Below are 24,071 nucleotides of genomic sequence, written 5' to 3'. Positions count from 1 at the left end.
GTTCGAGGTCCCGTCGAAACTATTTTCGGGGCCGTCCGAGCCTCCGTCGAAAACATTTTGGCACCGGCCAACACGCCGTCGAAAATATTTTTGGTGCCAGCCGAGCCCCCGTTGAAAATATTTTCGGTGCCGGCCGAGCTCCAATCGAAAATATTTTCGGTGCCGGCCGAGATCCCGTCGAAAATATTTTCGGAGCCGGACGAGACCCCGTCGAAAATATTTTTGGTGCCGGCCGAGATCTTGTCGAAAATCTTTTGGATGCCAGCCGACCTCCCGTCGAAAATATTTTCGGTGCCAGCTGGGCCCCCGTCGAAAATATTTTTGGCACCGGCCAAGCTGCCGTCGAAAATATTTTCGGCGCCGTTCGCGGTCCCGTCGAAAATATTTTCGGCACCGGTCGAGTTACTGTTGAAAATATTTTCGGGGCCGTCCGAGCTTCCATCGAAAATATTTTCGGTGCCGGCCGAGCTCCCGTCGAAAATATTTTCGGATCCGGCCGAGCCGCCGTCGAAAATATTTTAGGCACCGGCCGAGCTTCCATCGAAAATATTTTTGGTGCCGGATGAGACACCGACGAAAATATTTTCGGTGCCGGCCGGGCCCCCGTCTAAAATATTTCCGGTGCTGGTCAGAACCTTGTCGAAAATATTTTCGCGGCCGGCCGAGCTCCCGTCGAAAATATTTTTGACGCCGGCCGAGCTTCCGTCGAAAATATTTTTGGTGCTGACCGAGATCCCGTCGAAAATATTTTCGGAGCCGGCTGAGCTGCCGTCGAAAATATTTTTGCCACCGGTCAAGGTACTGTCAAAAATATTTTCGGGGCCGTCCGAGCTCCCGTCGAAAATATTTTTGACACCGGCGGAGCTTCTGTCGAAAATATTTTCGGTGCCGGCGGAGATCCCGTCGAAAATATTTTCGGCACCGGTCGAGGTCCTGTCGAAAATATTTTCGGGGCTGTCCGAGCTCCCGTCGAAAATAGTTTTGACGCCGGCGGATCTTCCGTCAAAAATATTTTCAGTGCCAGCCGAGATCCCGTTGAAAATATTTTCGGAGCCGTCCGAGCTTCCGTCTAAAATATTTTTGGTGCCGGCCGAGATCCTGTCGAAAATCTTTTGGATGCCAGCCGAGCCTCCGTCGAAAATATTTTCGGTGCCAGCTGGGCCCCCGTCGAAACTATTTTTGGCACCGGCCAAGCCGCCGTCGAAAATATTTTCGGCGCCGGTCGCGGTCCCGTCGAAAATATTTTCGGCGCTGTTCGAGGTCCCGTCGAAACTATTTTCGGGGCCGTCCGAGCCTCCGTCAAAAACATTTTGGCACCGGCCAAGATGCCGTCAAAAATATTTTTGGTGCTGTCCGAGCCCCCGTCGAAAATATTTTCGGAGCCGGCCGAGCTCCCGTCGAAAATATTTTCGGAGCCGGCTGAGCCGCCGTCAAAAATATTTTCCGCAGCGGTCAAGGTACTGTCAAAAATATTTTCGGTGCCGGCCGAGCTCCCATCGAAAATTTTTTCGGCACCAGACGAGGTACTGTCGAAAATATTTTTGATGCCGGCCGAGCTTCCGTCGAAAATATTTTTGACGCCGCCCGAGCTTCCGTTGAAAATATTTTCGGTGCCGGCCGAGATCCCGTCGAAAATATTTTCGGAGCCAGCCGAGACCCTGTCGAAAATATTTTCGGGGCCGTCCGAGCTGCCGTCGAAAATATTTTCGGCGCCGTTCGAGGTCCCGTCGAAACTATTTTCGGGGCTGTCCGAGCCTCCGTCGAAAACATTTTGGCACCGGCCAACATGCCGTCGAAAATATTTTTGGTGCCGATCGAGCCCCCGTTGAAAATATTTTCGGTGCCGGCCGAGCTCCAATCGAAAATATTTTCGGTGCCGGCCGAGATCCCGTCGAAAATATTTTCGGAGCCGGACGAGACCCCGTCGAAAATATTTTTGGTGCCGGCCGAGATCTTGTCGAAAATCTTTTGGATGCCAGCCGACCTCCCGTCGAAAATATTTTCGGTGCCAGCTGGGCCCCCGTCGAAAATATTTTTGGCTCCGGCCAAGCTGCTGTCGAAAATATTTTCGGCGCCGTTCGCGGTCCCGTCGAAAATATTTTCGGCACCGGTCGAGTTACTGTCGAAAATATTTTCGGGGCCGTCCGAGCTCCCGTCGAAAATATTTCTGATGCCGGACGAGCTTCCGTCGAAAATATTTTAGGCACCGGCCGAGATCCTGTCGAAGATATTTTCGGCACCGGTCGAGGTACTGTTGAAAATATTTTCGGGGCCGTCCGAGCTTCCATCGAAAATATTTTCGGTGCCGGCCGAGCTCCCGTCGAAAATATTTTCGGATCCGGCCGAGCCGCCGTCGAAAATATTTTAGGCACCGGCCGAGCTTCCATCGAAAATATTTTTGGTGCCGGATGAGACACCGACGAAAATATTTTCGGTGCCGGCCGGGCCCCCATCTAAAATATTTCCGGTGCTGGTCAGAACCTTGTCGAAAATATTTTCGGTGCCGGCCGAGCTCCCGTCGAAAATATTTTTGGTGCCGGCCGAGATCCCGTCGAAAATATTTTCGGAGCCGTCCGAGCTCCCGTCGAAAATATTTCTGACGCCGGACGAGCTTCCGTCGAAAATATTTTCGGTGCCGGCCGAGATCCTGTCGAAGATAGTTTCGGTGCCGGCCGAGCTCCCGTCGAAAATATTTTCGGCGCCGTTCGAGATCCTGTCGAAGATAGTTTCGGTGCTGGCCGAGCTCCCGTCGAAAATATTTTCGGTGCCGTCCGAGCCCCCGTCGAAACTATTTTCGGGGCCGTCCGAGCCTCCGTCAAAAACATTTTGGCACCGGCCAACACGCTGTCAAAAATATTTTTGGTGCCGTCCGAGCCCCCGTTGAAAATATTTTCGGTGCCGGCCGAGCTCCCGTCGAAAATATTTTCGGAGCAGGCCCAAGCCGCCGTCGAAAATATTTTCGGCGCCGGTCGCGGTCCCGTCGAAAATATTTTCGGCACCGGTCGAGGTATTGTCAAAAATACTTTCAGTGCCGGCCGAGCTCACTTCGAAAATATTTTTGGCACCGGACGAGGTACTGTCGAAAATATTTTTGATGCCGGCCGAGCTTCCGTCGAAAATATTTTTGACGCCGCCCGAGCTTCCGTTGAAAATATTTTCGGTGCCGGCCGAGATCCCGTCGAAAATATTTTCGGAGCCAGCCGAGACCCTATCGAAAATATTTTCGGGGCCGTCCGAGCTGCCGTCGAAAATATTTTCGGCGCCGTTCGAGGTCCCGTCGAAACTATTTTCGGGGCCGTCCGAGCCTCCGTCGAAAACGTTTTGGCACCGGCCAACAGGCCGTCAAAAATATTTTCGGAGCCGGACGAGACCCCGTCGAAAATATTTTTGGTGCCGGCCGAGATCCTGTCGAAAATCTTTTGGATGCCAGCCGACCTCCCGTCGAAAATATTTTCGGTGCCAGCTGGGCCCCCGTCGAAAATATTTTTGGCACCGGCCAAGCCGCCGTCGAAAATATTTTCGGCGCCGTTCGCGGTCCCGTCGAAAATATTTTCGGCACCGGTCGAGGTACTGTCGAAAATATTTTCGGGGCTGTCCGAGCTCCCGTCGAAAATATTTCTGACGCCGGACGAGCTTCCGTCGAAAATATATTAGGCACCGGCCGAGATCCTGACGAAGATATTTTCGGCACTGGTCGAGGTACTGTCGAAAATATTTTCGGGGCCGTCCAAGCTTCCATCGAAAATATTTTCGGTGCCGGCCGAGCTCCCGTCGAAAATATTTTAGGCACCGGCCGAGCTTCCATCGAAAATATTTTTGGTGCCGGATGAGACACTGACGAAAATATTTTCGGTGCCGGCTGGGCCCCCAGCTAAAATATTTCCAGTGCTGGTCAGAACCTTGTCGAAAATATTTTCGGGGCCGGCCGAGCTCCCGTCGTAAATATTTTTGACGCCGGCCGAGCTTCCGTTGAAAATATTTTCGGTGCCGGCCGAGCCCCTGTTGAAAATATTTTCGGTGCCGGCCGAGCTCCAATCGAAAATATTTTCGGTGCCGGCCAAGATCCCGTCGAAAATATTTTCGGAGCCGGCCGAGACCCTGTCGAAAATATTTTCGGGGCCGTCCGAGCTCCCGTCGAAAACATTTTGGCACCGGCCAACACGCCGTCGAAAATATTTTTGGTGATGGCCGAGCCCCCATTGAAAATATTTTCGGTGCCGGCTGAGCTCCAATCGAAAATATTTTCGGTGCCGGCCGAGATCCCATCGAAAATATTTTCGGAGCCGGACGAGACCCCGTCGAAAATATTTTTGGTGCCGGCCGAGATCCTGTCGAAAATCTTTTGGATGCCAGCCGAGCCCCCGTCGAAAATATTTTCGGTGCCAGCTGGGCCTCCGTCGAAACTATTTTTGGCACCGGCCAAGCTGCCGTCGAAAATAGTTTCGGCGCCGGTCGCGGTCCCGTCGAAAATATTTTCGGCACCGGTCGAGGTACTGTCGAAAATATTTTCGGGGCCGTCCGAGCTCCCGTCGAAAATATTTCTGATGCCGGACGAGCTTCCGTCGAAAATATTTTAGGCACCGGCCGAGATCCTGTCGAAGATATTTTCGGCACCGGTCGAGGTCCTGTCGAAAATATTTTCGGGGCTGTCCGAGCTCCCGTCGAAAATAGTTTTGACGCCGGCGGATCTTCCGTCGAAAATATTTTCAGTGCCGTCCGAGATCCCGTTGAAAATATTTTCGGAGCCGTCCGAGCTTCCGTCTAAAATATTTTTGGTGCCGGCCGAGATCCTGTCGAAAATCTTTTGGATGCCAGCCGAGCCTCCGTCGAAAATATTTTCGGTGCTAGCTGGGCCCCCGTCGAAACTATATTTGGCACCGGCCAAGCTGCCGTCGAAAATATTTTCGGCGCCGGTCGCGGTCCCATCGAAAATATTTTCGGCACCGGTCGAGGTCCTGTCGAAAATATTTTCGGAGCCGTCCGAGCTCCCGTCGAAAATATTTCTGACGCTGGACGAGCTTCCGTCGAAAATATTTTCGGTGCCGGCCGAGCTCCCGTCGAAAATATTTTCGGCGCCGTTCGAGATCCTGTCGAAGATAGTTTCGGTGCCGGCCGAGCTCCCGTCGAAAATATTTTCGGCGCCGTTCGAGGTCCCGTCGAAACTATTTTCGGGGCCGTCCGAGCCTCCGTCAAAAACATTTTGGCACCGGACAACACGCTGTCAAAAATATTTTCGGTGCCGTCCGAGCCCCCGTTGAAAATAGTTTTGACGCCGGCCGAGCTCCCATCGAAAATATTTTCGGAGCCGGCCAAGCCACCGTCTAAAATATTTTCGGCGCCGGTCGCGGTCCCGTCGAAAATATTTTCGGCACCGGTCGATGTATTGTCAAAAATACTTTCGGTGCCGGCCGAGCTCCCTTCGAAAATATTTTCGGCAGCGGACAAGGTACTGTTGAAAACATTTTTGATGCCGCCCGAGCTTCCGTTGAAAATATTTTCGGTGCCGGCCGAGATCCCGTCGAAAATATTTTCGGAGCCGGCCGAGACCCTGTCGAAAATATTTTCGGGGCCGTCCGAGCTCCCGTCGAAAATATTTTCGGCGCCGTTCGAGGTCCCGTCGAAACTATTTTCGGGGCTGTCCGCGCCTCCGTCGAAAACATTTTGGCACCGGTCAACAGGCCGTCGAAAATATTTTTGTTGCCGGCCGAGCCCCCGTTGAAAATATTTTTGGTGCCGGCCGAGCTCCAATCGAAAATATTTTCGGTGCCGGCCGAGCTCCCGTCGAAAATATTTTCGGAGCCGGACGAGACCCCGTCGAAAATATTTTTGGTGCCGGCCGAGATCTTGTCGAAAATCTTTTGGATGCCAGCCGAGCCCCCGTCGAAAATATTTTCGGTGCCAGCTGGGCCCCCGTCGAAAATATTTTTGGCACCGGCCAAGCTGCTGTCGAAAATATCTTCGGCGCCGTTCGCGGTCCCGTCGAAAATATTTTCGGCACCGGTCGAGGTACTGTCGAAAATATTTTCGGGGCTGTCCGAGCTCCCGTCGAAAATATTTCTGACGCCGGACGAGCTTCCGTCGAAAATATTTTCGGTGCCGGCCGAGCTTCCGTTGAAAATATTTTCGGTGCCGCCCGAGATCCCGTCGAAAATATTTTCGGAGCCGGCTGAGGTCCCGTCGAAAATATTTTTGACGCCGGCGGATCTTCCGTCGAAAATATTTTCAGTGCCGTCCGAGATCCCGTTGAAAATATTTTCGGAGCTGTCCGAGCTTCCGTCTAAAATATTTTTGGTGCCGGCCGAGATCCTGTCGAAAATCTTTTGGATGCCAGCCGAGCCTCCGTCGAAAATATTTTCGGTGCTAGCTGGGCCCCCGTCGAAACTATATTTGGCACCGGCCAAGCCGCCGTCGAAAATATTTTCGGCGCCGGTCGCGGTCCCATCGAAAATATTTTCGGCACCGGTCGAGGTCCTGTCGAAAATATTTTCGGAGCCGTCCGAGCTCCCGTCGAAAATATTTCTGACGCCGGACGAGCTTCCGTCGAAAATATTTTCGGTGCTGGCCGAGCTCCCGTCGAAAATATTTTTGGTGCCGTCCGAGCCCCCGTTGAAAATATTTTCGGTGCCGGCCGAGCTCCCATCGAAAATATTTTCGGAGCCGGCCAAGCCGCCGTCTAAAATATTTTCGGCGCCGGTCGCGGTCCCGTCGAAAATATTTTCGGCACCGGTCGATGTATTGTCAAAAATACTTTCGGTGCCGGCCGAGCTCCCTTCGAAAATATTTTCGGCACCGGACGAGGTACTGTCGAAAATATTTTTGATGCCGGCCGAGCTTCCGTCGAAAATATTTTTGACGCCGCCCGAGCTTCCGTTGAAAATATTTTCGGTGCCGGCCGAGATCCCGTCGAAAATATTTTCGGAGCCAGCCGAGACCCTGTCGAAAATATTTTTGGTGCCGGCCGAGCCCCCGTTGAAAATATTTTCGGTGCCGTCCGAGCTCCAATCGAAAATATTTTCGGTGCCGGCCGAGATCCCATCGAAAATATTTTCGGAGCCGGATGAGACCCCGTCGAAAATATTTTTGGTGCCGGCCGAGATCCTGTCGAAAATCTTTTGGATGCCAGCCGAGCCCCCGTCGAAAATATTTTCGGTGCCAGCTGGGCCCCCGTCGAAAATATTTTTGGCACCGGCCAAGCTGCTGTCGAAAATATTTTCGGTGCCGGCCGAGCTGCAATCGAAAATATTTTCAGTGCCGGCCGAGCTCCCGTCGAAAATATTTTCGGAGCCGCTGAGCTGCCGTCGAAAATATTTTCCGCACCGGTCAAGGTACTGTCAAAAATATTTTCGGTGCCGGCCGAGCTCCCGTCTAAAATATTTTCGGTGCCGTCCGAGACCCCGTCGAAAATATTTTCGGCACCGGTCGAGGTACTGTCGAAAATATTTTCGGGGCCGTCCGAGCTCCCGTCGAAAACATTTTGGCACCGGCCAACACGCCATCGAAAATATTTTTGGTGCCGACCGAGCCCCCGTCGAAAATATTTTCGGCGCCGTTCGAGGTCCTGTCGAAACTATTTTCGGGGCCGTCCGAGCTTCCGTTGAAAATATTTTCGGGGCCGTCCGAGCTCCCGTTGAAAATATTTTCGGCGCCGTTTGAGGTCCCGTCGAAACTATTTTTGGGGCCATCCGAGCCTCCGTTGAAAACATTTTGGCACCGGCCAACACGCCGTCGAAAATATTTTCGGTGCCGGCCGAGCTGCAATCGAAAATATTTTCGGAGCCGGCCGAGCTCCCGTCGAAAATATTTTCGGAGCCGGCTGAGCTGCCGTCGAAAATATTTTCCGCACCGGTCAAGGTACTGTCAAAAATATTTTCGGTGCCGGCCGAGCTCCCGTCTAAAATATTTTCGGTGCCGTCCGAGACCCCGTCGAAAATATTTTCGGCACCGGTCGAGGTACTGTCGAAAATATTTTCGGGGCCGTCCGAGCTCCCGTCGAAAATATTTTTGACGCCGGACGAGCTTCCGTCGAAATTATTTTCGGAGCCGGCCGAGATCCTGTCGAAAATCTTTTGGATGCCAGCCGAGCCTCCGTCGAAAATATTTTCGGTGCCGGCCGAGATCCCGTCGAAAATATTTTCGGAGCCGGCCGAGATCCTGTCGAAGATATTTTCGGTGCCGGCCGAGATCCCGTCGAAAATATTTTCGGAGCCGGCCGAGCTGCCGTCGAAACTATTTTCGGAGCCAGGTGAGCTGCCGTCGAAAATATTTTCGGCGCCGTTCGAGGTCCCGTCGAAACTATTTTTGACGCCGGCCGAGCTTCCGTCGAAAACATTTTGGCACCGGCCAACACGCCGTCGAAAATATTTTCGGTGCCGGCCGAGCCCCCGTTGAAAATATTTTCGGTGCCGGCCGAGATCCCGTCAAAAATATTTTCGGGACCGTCCGAGCTCCCGTCGAAAATATTTTTGACGCCGGCCAAGCTTCCGTCGAAAATATTTTCGGTGCCGGCCGAGATCCCGTCGAAAATATTTTCGGGGCCGTCCGAGCCTCCGTCGAAAACATTTTTGGCACCGGCCAACACGCCGTCGAAAATATTTTCGGTGTCGGCTGAGATCCCGTCGAAAATATTTTTGGAGCCGGCCGAGACCCCGTCAGAAATATTTTCGGAGCCGGCCGAGACCCCGTCGAAAATATTCTCGGGGCCGTCCGAGCTCCCGTCGAAAATATTTTGGACGCCGGCCGAGACCCCATCGAAAAAATTTTCGACGCCGGCCGAAATCCCGTCGAAAATATTTTCGGTGCCGGCTGAGTCCCGTCTAAAATATTTTCGGTGCCAGGCGGGCCCCCGTCGAAAATATTTTCGGTGCCGGCCGAGCCCCCATCGAAAACATTTTCGGCGCCGTTCGAGGTCCCGTCGAAAATATTGTCGGAGCCGGACGAGACCCCGTCGAAAATATTTTCGGGGCCGTCCGAGCCTCCGTCGAAAACATTTTTGGCACCGGTCGAGGTACTGTCGAAAATATTTTCGGGGCCGTCCGAGCTCCCGTCGAAAATATTTTTGACGCCGGACGAGCTTCCGTCGAAAATATTTTTGGTGCCGGCCGAGATCCTGTCGAAGATATTTTCGGTGCTGGCCGAGCCGACGTCGAAAATATTTTCGGCACCGGTCGAGGTACTGTCGAAAATATTTTCGGGGCCGTCCGAGCTGCCGTTGAAAATATTTTTGACTCCGGCGGAGCTTCCGTTGAAAATATTTTCGGTGCTGGCCGAGATCCCGTCGAAAATATTTTCGGATCCGGCCGAGCCGCCGTCGAAAATATTTTAGGCACCGGCTGAGCCTCCATCGAAAATATTTTCGGTGCCGGATGAGACACTGACGAAAATATTTTCGGTGCCGGCCGGGCCCCCATCTAAAATATTTTCGGTGCCGGTCAGGACCTTGTCGAAAGTATTTTCGGGGCCGGCCGAGATCCCGTCGAAAATATTTTTGACGCCGGCCAAGCTTCCGTCGAAAATATTTTCGGTGCCGGCTGAGACCCCGTCGAAAATATTTTTGGTGCCGTCCGAGCTGCCGTCGAAAATATTTTGGACGCCGGCCGAGACCCCTTCGAAAAAATTTTCGACGCCGGCCAAGATCCCATTGAAAATATTTTCGGTGCCGGCTGAGTCCCGTCTAAAATATTTCCGGTGCCAGGCGGGCCGCCGTCGAAAATATTTTCGGCACTGGTCGAGGTCCTGTCGAAAATATTTTCGGGGCCGGCCGAGCTCCCATCGAAAATATTTTTGACGCCGGCCGAGCTTCCATCGAAAATCTTTTGGATGCCAGCCGAGCCTCCGTCGAAAATATTTTCGGTGCCAGCTGGGCCCCCATCGAAACTATTTTTGGCATCGGCCAAGACGTCGTCGAAAATATTTTCGGCGCCGTTCGCGGTCCCGTCGAAAATATTTTCGGCGCCGGCCGAGGTACTGTCGAAAATATTTTCGGTGCCGTCCGAGCTCCTGTTGAAAATATTTCTGACGCCGGACGAGCTCCCGTCGAAAATATTTTCGGGGCCGTCCGAGCCTCCGTCGAAAACATTTTGGCACCGGCCAACACGCTGTTGAAAATATTTTTGGTGCCAGCCGAGCCCCCGTTGAAAATATTTGCGGTGCCGGCCGAGCTCCAATCGAAAATATTTTGGATGCCATCCGAGCTCCCGTCGAAAATATTTTCGGTGCCAGCTGGGCCCCCGTCGAAAATATTTTCGGAGCCGGCCGAGACCCCGTCGAAAATATTTTCGGCACCGGTCGAGGTACTGTCGAAAATATTTTCAGGACCGTCCGAGCTCCCGTTGAAAATATTTCTGACGCTGGACGAGCTTCCGTTGAAAATATTTTTGGTGCCGGCCGAGATCCTGTCGAAGATATTCTCGGTGCCGGCTGAGTCCCATCGAAAATATTTTCGGAGCCGGCCGAGCCGCCGTCGAAAATATTTTAGGCTCTGGCCGAGCTCCCATCGAAAATATTTTCGGCGCCGTTCGAGGTCCCGTCGAAAATATTGTCGGAGCCGGCCGAGACGCCGTCGAAAATATTTTCGGTGCCGGCCGAGCTCCCGTCGAAAATATTGTCGGAGCCGGCCGAGCCGCCGTCGAAACTATTTTCGGTGCCGGTCAGAACCTTGTCGAAAACATTTTCGGTGCCGTCCGAGCTCCCGTCGAAAATATTTTTGACGCCGGCCAAGCTTCCGTCAAAAATATTTTCGGTGCCGGACGAGACCCCGTCGAAAACATTTTCAGGGCCGTTTGAGCCTCCGTCGAAAACAATTTTGGCACCGGCCAACACGCTGTCAAAAATATTTTCTGTGCCGGCCGAGCCCCGTTAAAAATATTTTCGGTGCCGACTCAGTCCCGTCTAAAATATTTTCGGTGCCGGCCGAGATCCCATCGAAAATATTTTCGGCACCGGTCGAGGTCCTGTCGAAAATATTTTCGGGGCCGTCCGAGCTCCGGTCGAAAATATTTTTGACGCCGGCCGAGCTTCCATCGAAAATATTTTCGGAGCCAGCTGAGCCGCCGTCGAAAATATTTTCCGCACCGGTCAAGGTACTGTCAAAAATATTTTCGGTGCCGGCCGAGGTCCCGTCGAAAATATTTTCGGTGCCGGCCGAGCTCCCGTCGAAAATATTTTTGGCACCGGTCGAGGTACTGTCGAAAATATTTTCGGGGCCGTCCGAGCTGCCGTTGAAAATACTTTTGACACCGGCCGAGCTTCCGTCGAAAATATTTTCGGTGCCGGCCGAGATCTCGTCGAAAATATTTTCGGAGCCGGCCGAGCCGCCGTCGAAAATATTTTAGGCACTGGCCAACACGCCGTCGAAAATATTTTCGGCACCGGTCGAGGTCCTGTCGAAAATATTTTCAGGGCCGTCCGAGCTCCCGTCAAAAATATTTTTGACGCCGGCGGAGCTTCCGTCGAAAATATTTTCGGTGCCGGCCGAGATCCCGTTGAAAATATTTTCGGTGCCGGCCGAGATCCCGTCGAAAATATTTTCGGGGCCGTCCGAGCCTCCGTCGAAAACATTTTTGGCACCGGCCAACACGCCGTCGAAAATATTTTCGGTGTCGGCTGAGATCCCGTCGAAAATATTTTTGGAGCCGGCCGAGACCCCGTCAAAAATATTTTCGGAGCCGGCCGAGACCCCGTCGAAAATATTCTCGGGGCCGTCCGAGCTCCCGTCGAAAATATTTTGGACGCCGGCCGAGACCCCATCGAAAAAATTTTCGACGCCGGCCGAAATCCCGTCGAAAATATTTTCGGTGCCGGCTGAGTCCCGTCTAAAATATTTTCGGTGCCAGGCGGGCCCCCGTCGAAAATATTTTCGGTGCCGGCCGAGCCCCCATCGAAAACATTTTCGGCGCCGTTCGAGGTCCCGTCGAAAATATTGTCGGAGCCGGACGAGACCCCGTCGAAAATATTTTCGGGGCCGTCCGAGCCTCCGTCGAAAACATTTTTGGCACCGGTCGAGGTACTGTCGAAAATATTTTCGGGGCCGTCCGAGCTCCCGTCGAAAATATTTTTGACGCCGGACGAGCTTCCGTCGAAAATATTTTTGGTGCCGGCCGAGATCCTGTCGAAGATATTTTCGGTGCTGGCCGAGCCGACGTCGAAAATATTTTCGGCACCGGTCGAGGTACTGTCGAAAATATTTTCGGGGCCGTCCGAGCTGCCGTTGAAAATATTTTTGACTCCGGCGGAGCTTCCGTTGAAAATATTTTCGGTGCTGGCCGAGATCCCGTCGAAAATATTTTCGGATCCGGCCGAGCCGCCGTCGAAAATATTTTAGGCACCGGCTGAGCCTCCATCGAAAATATTTTCGGTGCCGGATGAGACACTGACGAAAATATTTTCGGTGCCGGCCGGGCCCCCATCTAAAATATTTTCGGTGCCGGTCAGGACCTTGTCGAAAGTATTTTCGGGGCCGGCCGAGATCCCGTCGAAAATATTTTTGACGCCGGCCAAGCTTCCGTCGAAAATATTTTCGGTGCCGGCCGAGACCCCGTCGAAAATATTTTTGGTGCCGTCCGAGCTGCTGTCGAAAATATTTTGGACGCCGGCCGAGACCCCTTCGAAAAAATTTTCGACGCCGGCCAAGATCCCATTGAAAATATTTTCGGTGCCGGCTGAGTCCCGTCTAAAATATTTCCGGTGCCAGGCGGGCCGCCGTCGAAAATATTTTCGGCACTGGTCGAGGTCCTGTCGAAAATATTTTCGGGGCCGGCCGAGCTCCCATTGAAAATATTTTTGATGCCGGCCGAGCTTCCATCGAAAATCTTTTGGATGCCAGCCGAGCCTCCGTCGAAAATATTTTCGGTGCCAGCTGGGCCCCCATCGAAACTATTTTTGGCACCGGCCAAGACGTCGTCGAAAATATTTTCGGCGCCGTTCGCGGTCCCGTCGAAAATATTTTCGGCGCCGGCCGAGGTACTGTCGAAAATATTTTCGGTGCCGTCCGAGCTCCTGTTGAAAATATTTCTGACGCCGGACGAGCTTCCGTCGAAAATATTTTCGGGGCCGTCCGAGCCTCCGTCGAAAACATTTTGGCACCGGCCAACACGCTGTTGAAAATATTTTTGGTGCCAGCCGAGCCCCCGTTGAAAATATTTGCGGTGCCGGCCGAGCTCCAATCGAAAATATTTTGGATGCCATCCGAGCTCCCGTCAAAAATATTTTCGGTGCCAGCTGGGCCCCCGTCGAAAATATTTTCGGAGCCGGCCGAGACCCCGTCGAAAATATTTTCGGCACCGGTCGAGGTACTGTCGAAAATATTTTCGGTGCCGTCCGAGCTCCTGTTGAAAATATTTCTGACGCCGGACGAGCTTCCGTCGAAAATATTTTCGGTGCCGGCCGAGGTACTGTCGAAGATATTTTTGGGGCCGTCCGAGCTCCCATCAAAAATATTTTCGGCGCCGTTCGAGGTCCTGTCGAAACTATTTTCGGGGCCGTCCGAGCCTCCGTCGAAAACATTTTGGCACCGGCCAACACGCTGTTGAAAATATTTTTGGTGCCAGCCGAGCCCCCGTTGAAAATATTTGCGGTGCCGGCCGAGCTCCAATCGAAAATATTTTGGATGCCATCCGAGCTCCCGTCGAAAATATTTTCGGTGCCAGCTGGGCCCCCGTCGAAAATATTTTCGGAGCCGGCCGAGACCCCGTCGAAAATATTTTCGGCACCGGTCGAGGTACTGTCGAAAATATTTTCAGGACCGTCCGAGCTCCCGTTGAAAATATTTCTGACGCTGGACGAGCTTCCGTTGAAAATATTTTCGGTGCCGGCCGAGATCCTGTCGAAGATATTCTCGGTGCCGGCTGAGTCCCATCGAAAATATTTTCGGAGCCGGCCGAGCCGCCGTCGAAAATATTTTAGGCTCTGGCCGAGCTCCCATCGAAAATATTTTCGGCGCCGTTCGAGGTCCCGTCGAAAATATTGTCGGAGCCGGCCGAGACGCCGTCGAAACTATTTTCGGTGCCGGCCGAGCTCCCGTCGAAAATATTGTCGGAGCCGGCCGAGCCGCCGTCGAAACTATTTTCGGTGCCGGTCAGAACCTTGTCGAAAACATTTTCGGTGCCGTCCGAGCTCCCGTCGAAAATATTTTTGACGCCGGCCAAGCTTCCGTCAAAAATATTTTCGGTGCCGGACGAGACCCCGTCGAAAACATTTTCAGGGCCGTTTGAGCCTCTGTCGAAAACAATTTTGGCACCGGCCAACACGCTGTCAAAAATATTTTCTGTGCCGGCCGAGCCCCGTTAAAAATATTTTCGGTGCCGACTCAGTCCCGTCTAAAATATTTTCGGTGCCGGCCGAGATCCCATCGAAAATATTTTCGGCACCGGTCGAGGTCCTGTCGAAAATATTTTCGGGGCCGTCCGAGCTCCGGTCGAAAATATTTTTGACGCCGGCCGAGCTTCCATCGAAAATATTTTCGGAGCCAGCTGAGCCGCCGTCGAAAATATTTTCCGCACCGGTCAAGGTACTGTCAAAAATATTTTCGGTGCCGGCCGAGGTCCCGTCGAAAATATTTTCGGTGCCGGCCGAGCTCCCGTCGAAAATATTTTTGGCACCGGTCGAGGTACTGTCGAAAATATTTTCGGGGCCGTCCGAGCTGCCGTTGAAAATACTTTTGACACCGGCCGAGCTTCCGTCGAAAATATTTTCGGTGCCGGCCGAGATCTCGTCGAAAATATTTTCGGAGCCGGCCGAGCCGCCGTCGAAAATATTTTAGGCACTGGCCAACACGCCGTCGAAAATATTTTCGGCACCGGTCGAGGTCCTGTCGAAAATATTTTCAGGGCCGTCCGAGCTCCCGTCAAAAATATTTTTGACGCCGGCGGAGCTTCCGTCGAAAATATTTTCGGTGCCGGCCGAGATCCCGTTGAAAATATTTTCAGAGCCGGCCGAGACCCTGTCGAAAATATTTTCGGGGCCGTCCGAGCTGCCGTCGAAAATATTTTCGGCGCCGTTCGAGGTCCCGTCGAAACTATTTTCCGGGCCGTCCGAGCCTCCGTCGAAAACATTTTGGCACCGGCCAACAGGCCGTCGAAAATATTTTTGGTGCCGGCCGAGCCCCCGTTGAAAATATTTTCGGTGCCGGCCGAGCTCCAATCGAAAATATTTTCGGTGCCGGCCGAGATCCCGTCGAAAATATTTTCGGAGCCGGACGAGACCCCGTCGAAAATATTTTTGGTGCCGGCCGAGATCCTGTCGAAAATCTTTTGGATGCCAGCCGAGCCCCCGTCGAAAATATTTTCGGTGCCAGCTGGGCCCCCGTCGAAAATATTTTTGGCACCGGCCAAGCTTCCATCGAAAATATTTTCGGTGCCGGATGAGACACCGACGAAAATATTTTCGGTGCCGGCCGAGATCCCGTCGAAAATATTTTGGACGCCGGCCGCGACCCCGTTGAAAAAATTTTCGATGCCGGCCGAGATCCCGTCGAAAATATTTTCGGAGCCAGGCGGGCCCCCGTCGAAAATATTTTCGGTGCCGGCCGAGCCCCCATCGAAAATATTTTCGGCGCCGTTCGAGTTCCCGTTGAAAATATTTTCGGAGCCGGCTGAGCTCCCTTCGAAAATATTGTCGGAGCCGGCCGAGCCGCCGTCGAAAGTATTTTCGGTGCCGGCCGGCACCTTGTCAAAAGTATTTTTGGTGCCAACCGAGCTCCCGTCGAAAATATTTTCGGTGCCGGCCGAGACCCGTTAAAAATATTTTCGGGGCCGGCCGAGCTCCCGTCTAAAATATTTTCAGTGCCGGCCGAGCTCCCATCGAAAATATTTTCGGCACTGGTCGAGGTCCCGTCGAAAATATTTTCGGGGCCGTCCTAGCTCCCGTTGAAAATATTTTCGGAGCCGGCCGAGACCCCGTTGAATATATTTTCGGGAGCCTCCGTCGAAAACATTTTTGGCACCAGCCAACACGCCGTCGAAAATATTTTTGATGCCGGCCGAGCCCCAGTTGAAAATATTTTAGGTGCCGGCCGAGCTCCAATCGAAAATATTTTCGGCGCCGTTCGAGGTCCCGTCGAAACTATTTTCGGTGCCGTCCGAGCTTCCGTCGAAAATATTTTCGGGGCTTTCGAGCTCCCGTCGAAAATATTTTCGGAGCCGGCCGAGGTCCCGTCGAAACTATTTTTGGGGCCGTCCGAGCCTCCGTCGAAAACATTTTTCGCACCGGCCAACACGCCATCGAAAATATTTTTGGTGCCGACCGAGCCCCCGTCGAAAATATTTTCGGCGCTGTTCGAGGTCCCGTCGAAACTATTTTCGGGGCCGTCCGAGCTTCCGTCGAAAATATTTTCGGGGCCGTCCGAGCTCCCGTTGAAAATATTTTCGGCGCCGTTTGAGGTCCCGTCGAAACTATTTTTGGGGCCATCCGAGCCTCCGTTGAAAAGATTTTGGCACCGGCCAACACGCCGTCGAAAATATTTTCGGTGCCGGCCGAGCTGCAATCGAAAATATTTTCAGTGCCGGCCGAGATCCCGTCGAAAATATTTTCGGGGCCGGCCGAGCTCCCGTCTAAAATATTTTTGGTGCCGGCCGAGCTCCCATCGAAAATATTTTCGGCACTGGTCGAGGTCCCGTCGAAAATATTTTCGGGGCCGTCCTAGCTCCCGTCGAAAATATTTTTGACGCCGGCCGAGCTTCCGTCGAAAATATTTTCCGTGCTGGCCGAGATCCCGTTGAAAATATTTTCGGAGCCGGCCGAGACCCCGTTGAATATATTTTCGGGGCCCTCCGAGGCTCCGTCGAAAACATTTTTGGCACCAGCCAACACGCCGTCGAAAATATTTTTGATGCCGGCCGCGCCCCAGTTGAAAATATTTTAGGTGCCGGCCGAGCTCCAATCGAAAATATTTTCGGCACCGGACGAGGTACTGTCGAAAATATTTTCAGCGCCGTTCGAGGTCCCGTCGAAACTACTTTCGGTGCCGTCCGAGCTTCCGTCGAAAATATTTTCGGGGCTTTCGAGCTCCCGTCGAAAATATTTTCGGAGCCGGCCGAGGTCCCGTCGAAACTATTTTCGGGGCCGTCCGAGCTCCCGTCGAAAATATTTTCCGCGCCGTTCGAGGTCCCGTCGAAACTATTTTCGGGGCCGTCCGAGCTTCCGTCGAAAATATTTTCGGGGCCGTACGAGATCCCTTCGAAAATATTTTCGGCGCCGTTCGAGGTCCCGTCGAAACTATTTTTGGGGCCGTCCGAGCCTCCGTCGAAAACATTTTGGCACCGGCCAACACGCCGTCGAAAATATTTTCGGTGCCGGCCGAGATCCTGTCGAAGATATTTTCAGTGCCGGCCGAGATCCCGTCGAAAATATTTTCGGAGCCGGCCGAGCTGCCGTCGAAACTATTTTCGGAGCCAGCTGAGCTGCCGTCGAAAATATTTTCGGCGCCGTTCGAGGTCCCGTCGAAACTATTTTTGACGCCGGCCGAGCTTCCGTCGAAAACATTTTGGCACCGGCCAACCCGCCGTCGAAAATATTTTCGGTGCCGGCCGAGCCCCCGTTGAAAATATTTTCGGTGCCGGTCAGAACCTTGTTGAAAATATTTTCGGGACCATCCGAGCTCCCGTCGAAAATATTTTTGACGCCGGCCAAGCTCCCGTCGAAAATATTGTCGGAGCCGGCCGAGCCGCCGTCGAAACTATTTTCGGTGCCGGTCAGAACCTTGTCGAAAACATTTTCGGTGCCGTCCGAGCTCCCGTCGAAAATATTTTTGACGCCGGCCAAGCTTCCGTCAAAAATATTTTCGGTGCCGGACGAGACCCCGTCGAAAACATTTTCAGGGCCGTTTGAGCCTCCGTCGAAAACAATTTTGGCACCGGCCAACACGCTGTCAAAAATATTTTCTGTGCCGGCCGAGCCCCGTTAAAAATATTTTCGGTGCCGACTCAGTCCCGTCTAAAATATTTTCGGTGCCGGCCGAGATCCCATCGAAAATATTTTCGGCACCGGTCGAGGTCCTGTCGAAAATATTTTCGGGGCCGTCCGAGCTCCGGTCGAAAATATTTTTGACGCCGGCCGAGCTTCCATCGAAAATATTTTCGGAGCCAGCTGAGCCGCCGTCGAAAATATTTTCCGCACCGGTCAAGGTACTGTCAAAAATATTTTCGGTGCCGGCCGAGGTCCCGTCGAAAATATTTTCGGTGCCGGCCGAGCTCCCGTCGAAAATATTTTTGGCACCGGTCGAGGTACTGTCGAAAATATTTTCGGGGCCGTCCGAGCTGCCGTTGAAAATACTTTTGACACCGGCCGAGCTTCCGTCGAAAATATTTTCGGTGCCGGCCGAGATCTCGTCGAAAATATTTTCGGAGCCGGCCGAGCCGCCGTCGAAAATATTTTAGGCACTGGCCAACACGCCGTCGAAAATATTTTCGGCACCGGTCGAGGTCCTGTCGAAAATATTTTCAGGGCGTCCGAGCTCCCGTCAAAAATATTTTTGACGCCGGCGGAGCTTCCGTCGAAAATATTTTCGGTGCCGGCCGAGATCCCGTTGAAAATATTTTCGGTGCCGGCCGAGATCCCGTCGAAAATATTTTCGGGGCCGTCCGAGCCTCCGTCGAAAACATTTTTGGCACCGGCCAACACGCCGTCGAAAATATTTTCGGTGTCGGCTGAGATCCCGTCGAAAATATTTTTGGAGCCGGCCGAGACCCCGTCAAAAATATTTTCGGAGCCGGCCGAGACCCCGTCGAAAATATTCTCGGGGCCGTCCGAGCTCCCGTCGAAAATATTTTGGACGCCGGCCGAGACCCCATCGAAAAAATTTTCGACGCCGGCCGAAATCCCGTCGAAAATATTTTCGGTGCCGGCTGAGTCCCGTCTAAAATATTTTCGGTGCCAGGCGGGCCCCCGTCGAAAATATTTTCGGTGCCGGCCGAGCCCCCATCGAAAACATTTTCGGCGCCGTTCGAGGTCCCGTCGAAAATATTGTCGGAGCCGGACGAGACCCCGTCGAAAATATTTTCGGGGCCGTCCGAGCCTCCGTCGAAAACATTTTTGGCACCGGTCGAGGTACTGTCGAAAATATTTTCGGGGCCGTCCGAGCTCCCGTCGAAAATATTTTTGACGCCGGACGAGCTTCCGTCGAAAATATTTTTGGTGCCGGCCGAGATCCTGTCGAAGATATTTTCGGTGCTGGCCGAGCCGACGTCGAAAATATTTTCGGCACCGGTCGAGGTACTGTCGAAAATATTTTCGGGGCCGTCCGAGCTGCCGTTGAAAATATTTTTGACTCCGGCGGAGCTTCCGTTGAAAATATTTTCGGTGCTGGCCGAGATCCCGTCGAAAATATTTTCGGATCCGGCCGAGCCGCCGTCGAAAATATTTTAGGCACCGGCTGAGCCTCCATCGAAAATATTTTCGGTGCCGGATGAGACAATGACGAAAATATTTTCGGTGCCGGCCGGGCCCCCATCTAAAATATTTTCGGTGCCGGTCAGGACCTTGTCGAAAGTATTTTCGGGGCCGGCCGAGATCCCGTCGAAAATATTTTTGACGCCGGCCAAGCTTCCGTCGAAATATTTTCGGTGCCGGCCGAGACCCCCGTCGAAAATATTTTTGGTGCCGTCCGAGCTGCTGTCGAAAATATTTTGGACGCCGGCCGAGACCCCTTCGAAAAAATTTTCGACGCCGGCCCAAGATCCCATTGAAAATATTTTCGGTGCGGCTGAGTCCCGTCTAAAATATTTCCGGTGCCAGGCGGGCCGCCGTCGAAAATATTTTCGGCACTGGTCGAGGTCCTGTCGAAAATATTTTCGGGGCCGGCCGAGCTCCATTGAAAATATTTTTGATGCCGGCCGAGCTTCCATCGAAAATCTTTTGGATGCAGCCGAGCCTCCGTCGAAATATTTTCGGTGCCAGCTGGGCCCCCATCGAAACTATTTTTGGCACCGGCCAAGACGTCGTCGAAAATATTTTCGGCGCCGTTCGCGGTCCCGTCGAAAATATTTTCGGCGCCGGCCGAGGTACTGTCGAAAATATTTTCGGTGCCGTCCGAGCTCCTGTTGAAAATATTTCTGACGCCGGACGAGCTTCCGTCGAAAATATTTTCGGGGCCGTCCGAGCCTCCGTCGAAAACATTTTGGCACCGGCCAACACGCTGTTGAAAATATTTTTGGTGCCAGCCGAGCCCCCGTTGAAAATATTTGCGGTGCCGGCCGAGCTCCAATCGAAAATATTTTGGATGCCATCCGAGCTCCCGTCGAAAATATTTTCGGTGCCAGCTGGGCCCCCGTCGAAAATATTTTTCGGAGCCGGCCGAGACCCCGTCGAAAATATTTTCGGCACCGGTCGAGGTACTGTCGAAAATATTTTCGGTGCCGTCCGAGCTCCTGTTGAAAATATTTCTGACGCCGGACGAGCTTCCGTCGAAAATATTTTCGGTGCCGGCCGAGGTACTGTCGAAGATATTTTCGGGGCCGTCCGAGCTCCCATCAAAAATATTTTCGGCGCCGTTCGAGGTCCTGTCGAAACTATTTTCGGGGCCGTCCGAGCCTCCGTCGAAAACATTTTGGCACCGGCCAACACGCTGTTGAAAATATTTTTGGTGCCAGCCGAGCCCCCGTTGAAAATATTTGCGGTGCCGGCCGAGCTCCAATCGAAAATATTTTGGATGCCAATCCGAGCTCCCGTCGAAAATATTTTCGGTGCCAGCTGGGCCCCCGTCGAAAATATTTTCGGAGCCGGCCGAGACCCCGTCGAAAATATTTTCGGCACCGGTCGAGGTACTGTCGAAAATATTTTCAGGACCGTCCGAGCTCCCGTTGAAAATATTTCTGACGCTGGACGAGCTTCCGTTGAAAATATTTTTGGTGCCGGCCGAGATCCTGTCGAAGATATTCTCGGTGCCGGCTGAGTCCCATCGAAAATATTTTCGGAGCCGGCCGAGCCGCCGTCGAAAATATTTTAGGCTCTGGCCGAGCTCCCATCGAAAATATTTTCGGCGCCGTTCGAGGTCCCGTCGAAAATATTGTCGGAGCCGGCCGAGACGCCGTCGAAACTATTTTCGGTGCCGGCCGAGCTCCCGTCGAAAATATTGTCGGAGCGGCCGAGCCGCCGTCGAAACTATTTTCGGTGCCGGTCAGAACCTTGTCGAAAACATTTTCGGTGCCGTCCGAGCTCCCGTCGAAAATATTTTTGACGCCGGCCAAGCTTCCGTCAAAAATATTTTCGGTGCCGGACGAGACCCCGTCGAAAACATTTTCAGGGCCGTTTGAGCCTCCGTCGAAAACAATTTTGGCACCGGCCAACACGCTGTCAAAAATATTTTCTGTGCCGGCCGAGCCCCGTTAAAATATTTTCGGTGCCGACTCAGTCCCGTCTAAAATATTTTCGGTGCCGGCCGAGATCCCATCGAAAATATTTTCGGCACCGGTCGAGGTCCTGTCGAAAATATTTTCGGGGCCGTCCGAGCTCCGGTCGAAAAATATTTTTGACGCCGGCCGAGCTTCCATCGAAAATATTTTCGGAGCCAGCTGAGCCGCCGTCGAAAATATTTTCCGCACCGGTCAAGGTACTGTCAAAAATATTTTCGGTGCCGGCCGAGGTCCCGTCGAAAATATTTTCGGTGCCGGCCGAGCTCCCGTCGAAAATATTTTTGGCACCGGTCGAGGTACTGTCGAAAATATTTTCGGGGCCGTCCGAGCTGCCGTTGAAAATACTTTTGACACCGGCCGAGCTTCCGTCGAAAATATTTTCGGTGCCGGCCGAGATCTCGTCGAAAATATTTTCGGAGCCGGCCGAGCCGCCGTCGAAAATATTTTAGGCACTGGCCAACACGCCGTCGAAAATATTTTCGGCACCGGTCGAGGTCCTGTCGAAAATATTTTCAGGGCCGTCCGAGCTCCCGTCAAAAATATTTTTGACGCCGGCGGAGCTTCCGTCGAAAATATTTTCGGTGCCGGCCGAGATCCCGTTGAAAATATTTTCAGAGCCGGCCGAGACCCTGTCGAAAATATTTTCGGGGCCGTCCGAGCTGCCGTCGAAAATATTTTCGGCGCCGTTCGAGGTCCCGTCGAAACTATTTTCCGGGCCGTCCGAGCCTCCGTCGAAAACATTTTGGCACCGGCCAACAGGCCGTCGAAAATATTTTTGGTGCCGGCCGAGCCCCCGTTGAAAATATTTTCGGTGCCGGCCGAGCTCCAATCGAAAATATTTTCGGTGCCGGCCGAGATCCCGTCGAAAATATTTTCGGAGCCGGACGAGACCCCGTCGAAAATATTTTTGGTGCCGGCCGAGATCCTGTCGAAAATCTTTTGGATGCCAGCCGAGCCCCCGTCGAAAATATTTTCGGTGCCAGCTGGGCCCCCGTCGAAAATATTTTTGGCACCGGCCAAGCTTCCATCGAAAATATTTTCGGTGCCGGATGAGACACCGACGAAAATATTTTCGGTGCCGGCCGAGATCCCGTCGAAAATATTTTGGACGCCGGCCGCGACCCCGTTGAAAAAATTTTCGATGCCGGCCGAGATCCCGTCGAAAATATTTTCGGAGCCAGGCGGGCCCCCGTCGAAAATATTTTCGGTGCCGGCCGAGCCCCCATCGAAAATATTTTCGGCGCCGTTCGAGTTCCCGTTGAAAATATTTTCGGAGCCGGCTGAGCTCCCTTCGAAAATATTGTCGGAGCCGGCCGAGCCGCCGTCGAAAGTATTTTCGGTGCCGGCCGGCACCTTGTCAAAAGTATTTTTGGTGCCAACCGAGCTCCCGTCGAAAATATTTTCGGTGCCGGCCGAGACCCGTTAAAAATATTTTCGGGGCCGGCCGAGCTCCCGTCTAAAATATTTTCAGTGCCGGCCGAGCTCCCATCGAAAATATTTTCGGCACTGGTCGAGGTCCCGTCGAAAATATTTTCGGGGCCGTCCTAGCTCCCGTTGAAAATATTTTCGGAGCCGGCCGAGACCCCGTTGAATATATTTTCGGGAGCCTCCGTCGAAAACATTTTTGGCACCAGCCAACACGCCGTCGAAAATATTTTTGATGCCGGCCGAGCCCCAGTTGAAAATATTTTAGGTGCCGGCCGAGCTCCAATCGAAAATATTTTCGGCGCCGTTCGAGGTCCCGTCGAAACTATTTTCGGTGCCGTCCGAGCTTCCGTCGAAAATATTTTCGGGGCTTTCGAGCTCCCGTCGAAAATATTTTCGGAGCCGGCCGAGGTCCCGTCGAAACTATTTTTGGGGCCGTCCGAGCCTCCGTCGAAAACATTTTTCGCACCGGCCAACACGCCATCGAAAATATTTTTGGTGCCGACCGAGCCCCCGTCGAAAATATTTTCGGCGCTGTTCGAGGTCCCGTCGAAACTATTTTCGGGGCCGTCCGAGCTTCCGTCGAAAATATTTTCGGGGCCGTCCGAGCTCCCGTTGAAAATATTTTCGGCGCCGTTTGAGGTCCCGTCGAAACTATTTTTGGGGCCATCCGAGCCTCCGTTGAAAAGATTTTGGCACCGGCCAACACGCCGTCGAAAATATTTTCGGTGCCGGCCGAGCTGCAATCGAAAATATTTTCAGTGCCGGCCGAGATCCCGTCGAAAATATTTTCGGGGCCGGCCGAGCTCCCGTCTAAAATATTTTTGGTGCCGGCCGAGCTCCCATCGAAAATATTTTCGGCACTGGTCGAGGTCCCGTCGAAAATATTTTCGGGGCCGTCCTAGCTCCCGTCGAAAATATTTTTGACGCCGGCCGAGCTTCCGTCGAAAATATTTTCCGTGCTGGCCGAGATCCCGTTGAAAATATTTTCGGAGCCGGCCGAGACCCCGTTGAATATATTTTCGGGGCCCTCCGAGGCTCCGTCGAAAACATTTTTGGCACCAGCCAACACGCCGTCGAAAATATTTTTGATGCCGGCCGCGCCCCAGTTGAAAATATTTTAGGTGCCGGCCGAGCTCCAATCGAAAATATTTTCGGCACCGGACGAGGTACTGTCGAAAATATTTTCAGCGCCGTTCGAGGTCCCGTCGAAACTACTTTCGGTGCCGTCCGAGCTTCCGTCGAAAATATTTTCGGGGCTTTCGAGCTCCCGTCGAAAATATTTTCGGAGCCGGCCGAGGTCCC

The sequence above is a fragment of the Haliaeetus albicilla genome, chromosome 14 (assembly GCF_947461875.1).
Source record: "Haliaeetus albicilla chromosome 14, bHalAlb1.1, whole genome shotgun sequence".
NCBI lineage: Eukaryota > Metazoa > Chordata > Aves > Accipitriformes > Accipitridae > Haliaeetus > Haliaeetus albicilla.
The sequence above is the reverse complement of the archived record's forward strand: the minus strand, read 5'-3'. Positions refer to the sequence as shown.